The 7,016-nt window shown below is 44.4% G+C and overlaps 1 protein-coding gene across 1 annotated transcript in view; it reads left to right on the top strand.

Annotated features, from left to right (window-relative positions):
- USP31 (ubiquitin specific peptidase 31) overlaps window positions 1-2,555 on the top strand; it is a 143,050-nt gene extending 140,495 nt beyond the window's left edge. The window contains exon 20 of the transcript XR_012512750.1: window positions 2,172-2,555. The gene's annotated coding sequence lies outside the window, so the exon portion shown is untranslated. The remainder of the gene's footprint in view (window positions 1-2,171) is intronic.
- Window positions 2,556-7,016: the final 4,461 nt, after the last annotated feature.

The following is a 7,016-nucleotide window of genomic DNA, read 5'->3' on the forward strand; positions in this document are numbered from 1 at the left end:
AAGCAATAGTCTGGCTAGGGATATGTCATCGTTTGATTAACCAAATATGGGCTGAATGCTACTCTCTAGCACCAGGACTGGAGTTAGCTCTTCCAAAAACACATTAGAAGGAGGGAGAACTTATTTCTTAGGTAAGCTTGGAGGTAGAATGGATGCCAGGTATGCAGAAACAGATGTCAACCAGGTGGAGAGAGATGAAGTCTTCAACTGATTTACTTTCCAATTTCCCAAATTAGAACAGGTTTAAGATTACATTTGGCTGGGCACAGTGGCTCATGCTTGTCTGTAATCCCAGCACTTTGGGATTAAACAGTAACTTGCTGAGGTGGGCAGATCACTTGATTCCAGGAGTTTGAGGCCAGTCTGGGAAGCGTAATTGAGACTGCTGTCTCTACAAAAAATATAAAAACTAGCTGGGCGTGGTAGCACATGACTTTAATCCCAGCTACTTGGGAGGCTGAGGTGGGAGGATCACCTGAGCCCAGGGAGGTTGAGGCTGCAGTGAGTCATGATTGTGCTACTGCACTCCAGCCTGGGCAGAGTGAGACTCTGTCTTGAAAAAAAAGAGAGAGAGAGAGAAAAGAAAGATACATAATTCTTTGCTCTCACTCCGTTGCATCACAGTTAGTGTATTAAGAATTACATGTACCTGCAGATGATCTTGTCTTGATAATAGCTCATAGTGATCGATTGTTACTGTTCCATTGTTTTCTTACCTGTGATAGTTGGGAATTACTGTACTGCTTATGAGTTGCGATTTACAGTTGCTTCAAGTTTCTTTTACATTTCACCCATGGGCAAAGTAGAAATTTTGCTGTGTCAGTGGAGGAATACTGTGAGTTCCATCTGGTGTGTGTCAATGGAAGGAAATGGCTGAGAACCATTGTTGCAGAAAATGTTGCATTTTCTATCATGAGAGGTCTCAGGAATGCTTGGTGGGGCTAGCCTAATTCTCAAGGTGCTGCATTCTGGGCAAGTCCCATCTGTGTGGGCAGCTGAGAGCAGCACTGGCTGAGATCACAGGCTTGAAGGAGGACAGCCTGTGTTGGAACACCAGGGCTGCCAAAACTGTGTAACAGTTGGCAAATTATTTATTCTCTCTGAGAATAATTGAGACTAATAATTGTTCCTCCCTCAGAGCATTATGTTAAGATTAAATAAGATAATGCCTAGGAAGCATTTGGCAGTGACTAGCACATAGTAAAAGCTCAATAAAGATTTGCAGTTACGTTTATTATCTTAGACAACTCCAGAGCCTGGATAACAAGAAGTCAGCTTTTCAATCTAGGATGACATAAGACAGTGCAACTTCAAGTGGGGTCTGCAGACTCTGCACTGTCAGCATCAGCTGGAAGACGGTTAGAAATGGGAATTCATTGGCCATAATTTAAAAAGTAAAAAAACAAAAACAAAAACCAAAAAAACACAGTAGATGTTGGTGTGAATGTTGTAAAAAGGGAACACTTTTACACTGCTAGTGGGGATGTAAATTAGTTTAACTGTTGTGGAAAACGGTATGGAGATTCCTTAAAGAACTAAAAGTAGAACTACCATTTGATCCAGCAGTCACACTACTGGGTATCTACTCAAAGGAAAAGAAGTCATCTTCTAAAAAAGACATGCACGCATGTGCTTATAGCAGCACAATTCGCAATTGCAAAGATATGGAACCAAGTGAAGTTCCCATCAACCAACAAGTGGATAAAGAAAAGGCGGCATATAGACAGCATGGAATACTACTCAGTTATTAAAAGGAACAAAATTATGCTTTCTGCAGCAACTTGGGTGGAGCTGGAGGTCATTATTCTGACTGAAGCAACTCAGAAATGGAAAACCAAATATGACCTGTTTGGGGACTTTGGGGGAAGAAGGTTTGGAGGGGGATTAGGGAGAAAAGACTACATATTGGGTTCAGTGTGTACTGCTCAGGTGACATTTACCCTAAAATCTCAGAAATCACCACTAAAGAATTCGTCCACGTAACCAAAACTCACCTGTACCTCAAGAACTATTGAAATTTAAAAAAAATTTTTAAATGCAGATTCATGAGCTCCACCTTCTGAATCAGAATCTCAGGAGCTGGGGTTGCAGCTTAACCAGCTCTCTGGTGATTTACCTGCATGCAGAGTTTGAGAACCACCATCTTAAAGTGCTTTTACATTTAACCCTAGCTCCAGACAGTGACGTTACCGAACCACAGCTTGCCAGTGTGAGAAATGACGGAAAGGAGGAAGACAAAACGGAAGCAATGTGGTCTGGGGAGAGAGGTGTTGGGGTGCTGGGGCTGCTTTCTGTACACTGGGACCTGGAAGTAGGAGCAGACCCCAGAGGCCACACCCTCTCTGGAAGAATTCAATGAAGGAGGGTGAGTGGCTGTTTATTTATTTATTTATTTATTTATTTCAGAGGCCTCACTCTTTTGCCCAGGCTAGAGTGCACTGGCATGATCATAGCTCACTCACTGCAGCCTCGAACTCCTGGGCTCAAGCAATCCTCCCGCCTCAGCCTCCTGAGTGGCCAGGACTACAGGCCTGCCACTTTGCCTGGCTAATTTTAAACATTTTTTTAGAGAGAGTCTTGACAAGGATTGTCAATTTAGGATTGAACTATTTCAGAGCCATCCTGGTTTTAGACTCCTTACCCAGCTAGAATGGCTTATGTCTCTTGCATGCTTGTCTCCCAGACTTGCAGCTGTTGGGTTTTTACCCGTCCTATTGCAGTTGGATAAAGACAGTGTAAGGTGCTAGGGCAGTGGCAGGAAGGGTTCCATTGACTTAGGAATTGGAGGAGCATCTAGAATGCAGAGAGGGGGCTGGGCATGGTGGCTCACACCTGTAATCCCAGCACTTTGGGAGGCCAAAGTGGGTGGATCATGAGGTTAGGAGTTCGAGACCAGTCTGACCAACATAGTGAAACCTCGTCTCTACTAAAAATACAAAAAATTAGCTGGGTGTGGTGGTACGTGCCTGTAATCCCAGCTACTTAGGAGATTGAAGGAGGAGAATGGAATGAACCCGGGAGGTGGAGGTTTCAGTGAGCCCAGATGGCTCAGGTGACAGTGAGAGACTCCAGCCCAGGTGACAGTGAGAGACTGCATCTCAAACAAACAGAATGCAAGAGGGAACTATCTACTTGGAATGTGACAAAATGCTGTGGCTGCATCCTTTGGACTCCTGGGTTAAACACACAGAAAAGTAGAGACCAGAGTGAGACCCACAAAACCTCTGAAATTGTATTAATGTCATGATACTTCCCAGGATACTTTTCACAGTATGGGAACAGGACTCTGGATGTCCCCAGCAAACTTGAGGAAGTTGCATGCATTTGAACAGTATTTGATAAGTCACTAACCAATCCCGCCATTCTTCTCATCATCTTAATGACCTACTATCGTGTCAAGTGTCTCGGAGGGATCCTGCTCATCAAAGTAGATCATTTAAGCAAATTTCACGTACATGATAGCTTTGCATGATTTCTTTGTATTTCCTGTTTTTGAGACCTTAGTGACTTATGACATTCAGCATATGCTGAGAACATTGGACAGTTTATTAGAAGGCTCCAGGGCTTATTCAGCAGTTTTGACCCAACAATCTCAGTATGTCTAGCAATAATACATTAGACAAATACCCAACTGGAATCTAGACAGATTGTGAAGGTTGACAATGTGGTGGCTAAGTGTTTCAGGCACTCAGTGTCCCAGGGCAGGACAGGCTCTGTGGACCTGAGCGTGTGCTCTGGGGCATCTCACATGAAGCTCTGGGCTCTGCAGGTGGTCATACAGACAGGTCTGATAATACTAGAGAGGCCATTAGGAAGCAGGTGGGTCTTGTCAGGAAGACTCTGTTATGAGTTGAATTTTGTGCCCCCAAAAAGATATGTTGAAATCTTAGCCCCCAGTACTTCAGAGTACAAACTTATTTGGAAATAGGCTCTTTGCAGAGGTAATCAAGCTAAAATGAGGTCATCAGGGTGGGTCCTCACCCAATATGACTGTTGTCTTTATAAGAAGGGGAGATTTGGACACAGAGGCAGACATACACAGAGGGAAGACAATGATTGGACACACAGGAATAAGACAGCCTGTGTCTGCAGCCATGCAGCTGTGACCCAAAGAGCACCAAGGATCACCGGCAAACACCAGGAGCTAGCAGAGGTCAGGAAGGATTCTCCCCTAGAGCGGTGGAGAGAGCATACACCTGCTGACACCTTGATTTTGAAAGTCTAAACTTCACAACTGCAAAACAATACATTTCTGTTGTTAAAGCCATGCAGTTGTAGGTACAGGCAGATCCCTACTTACCGTGGTTCAATTGCTGATTTTTTGACTTTATAATGGCGCAAAAGCCTTACACATTCAGCAGAAACCACACTTCAAGTACCTAAACAACCATTCTGTTTTTCACCGTTAGTGCAGTCTTCAATAAATTACATGGGATACTCAACACTTTATTATAAAATAGGCTCTGATTTTGCCCAACTGTGGGCTGACATAAGTGTTGTGAGCACGTTTAAAGTAGGCTGGAGGCCATCATCCTTAGCGAACTAACACAGGAACAGAAAACCGAATACCGCATGTTCTCACTTATAAGTGGGAGCTAAAAGCCGAGAACACATGGGCACACAGAGGGGAACAACACACAGTGGGGCCTTTTGGAGGGCAGATGGTGGGAAGAGGGAGAGGATCAGGAAAAAATAACCAGTGGGTATTAAGCTTAATACCTGGGTGATGAAATATCTTTACAACAAGCCCTGATGACTGAAGTTTACCTGTATAACAAACCTGAGCATGTTCCCCTGAACTTAAAATAAAAGTTTAAAAAAAATTAACAAGTAGGCTAGGCTAAACTATAATGTTTGGCAGGTGTATTAAAAGCATTTTTGACAGGATAATTTCAACTTATGACGGGCTTTTCAAGACATGATCTCATCGTAAGTTGAGGTGCCTCTATACTTGGTTATGGCAGCCCGAGGGAATCAATACAACCCCCTCCCTGAAAAACGTGCCCAAGTGGGTGAGGACAAATCCACCCACATCACGTGGTGAGGAGCAGGCTTTGTTAGGGAAACTCATAAGCCAAGAGCCACCAAGATGAGCATGCAACACACCACCCCATTCTCTCAGCACCCCACAGGTGCTGGACACAATGTAGGCCTGTGCTCCAGGGAAGAGACCTGCCCCTTTCCTTTCCCCTAGTATGGAGCAAGCATGAATGTGGTCTTGGATGTGGGAAAAATAAGCCTCTGGCACAGGAATCTAGGTTTAGATGCTGGCTGTGCAGAAATTGCCCAAGACTTTGCCAACTTCTTGCACCTGGAAGCCTTGTGGAAGTTGGATGTGAGCTGCAGCCCCACCTCTGAAAAAGATAGAAACTGATTCCTCTAGCTCACTGCCAGGAAACCTGAACCTCTAGGATTAATCATGGGACAATCTTATTTGTCTCTGTAGAGGAAGTCCTTTCTTGACTTGGGCTTTAGGCAGGACTCAGGGAAATGCCTCTATTCCTTGGATGATGCAAGGCCAAGAGAGGCAGATGAGGTGCTGCAGATAAACACTGGGGAGGGTGCAACTCAGGGAATGGCACAGCATCCAGCAGTTATCCTTGGCTCCTGATTTCAGATCAAAGTAGCGGGAAAAGAGACAGGATGTAGGGAGATAGCCTGGAAGTGAGCACTGGGGTACCCAGGTTCTAGGTCTGAATCTGTGACTAAGACTGCATTCTAAGAGGAAAAGGAGTGGGTGCAGGAGAGAAGGGTAGATAGGCTGCTGAAGACCTTCAGTTCAGAAAAAGTCAACCATGCTCAGAGCCAGAGGAAGTAAGGCTTTGTCAGGATTGATTCAGGACCTGGGGGAAATGGAACAAATTCAAACTGCAAATGGAAGAAAGAGTGGATGTGTGGAGGGGTCAGGGCTGGGGGCAGGGAAGAGCTGGACAATGACAGAACACTCCAGGGGAACACAGAGGCGTGCAAGGAGGCAGGTGGACAAACTGGACAATAAACATCCTATGGAATCCTGTTCACAGCTTATGATTTCATTGGCTGACATCCTTTTACTATTTGCTTCATTTTTTCACAGACTCCTCCAGGGCAAGGACCAAGTTTGGTTTATATTTGTTTTCTCCATGCCTAAGTGGGTGCTGCCTCAAGTAGATGCTAAAAAAAAGTTTGTTGTTGTAAGGATTATTATTATATTATAAAGTTTGTTGTTGCTATTAGGTGAATAAATTATTTTTGCATTTGTGGCTGTATGGATGATAGATTTATGTATAATGGCTTCCTTATTTGTAGGAAGGTGAGCTCCCAAGGATTGTCTGTCTCTGGGGGAGGAACTAATGCACAATTTTGGAATAGTGAGACTGGAACTCAATCCATGGCTGTCAGTCATCCAAGAGCACCTTGCTTCAGTAATCAATGATGAGTGAGAGGGCAAGAGGGATAGGAGAGATTTGGACCAGCTAAGTGATGTTGGTGTTCACCAGGCTGCTGTGAGTTATTCTATGGGGACCTTCCCTTTCTTAGTCAAGGGGGCTCCCTGGCCCTAAGGGTCAGATGGAGAAGAGCAGAGACTGCTCTGGCTTAAAGAATTTTAGCAAATGTTATGGGCCTCATCGTGACTTCTGGCATCAAGGAAAATGGAAATGCATGTGGCCAAACTGCAAGCTTCACTCAAAGGGATACGTTTAACATAAAACTTATGTAAAGCAAGTGTATTAGTCGCTTCTCACACTTCTGTAAAGATACTACTGGAGACTGGGTAATTTATAAAGAAAGGAGGACTAATTGACTTTTGGTTACACATGGCTGGGGAGGCCTCAGGAAACTTACAATCATGGTAGAAGGTGGAGTAGCAGCAAGCATGGCTTCACATGGCAGCAGGAAAGACAGTGTGTGCAGGGGAAACTGCCTCTTTTAAACCATTAGATCTCATGAGAACTCCCTCACTGTCATGAAAACAGCATGAGGGAAACCACTCCAATGATTTAATCACCTCCCACCACATCTCTACCTCAACAAGT

This window comes from Saimiri boliviensis, chromosome 12 (genome assembly GCF_048565385.1).
Source record: "Saimiri boliviensis isolate mSaiBol1 chromosome 12, mSaiBol1.pri, whole genome shotgun sequence".
Classification (NCBI taxonomy): domain Eukaryota; kingdom Metazoa; phylum Chordata; class Mammalia; order Primates; family Cebidae; genus Saimiri; species Saimiri boliviensis.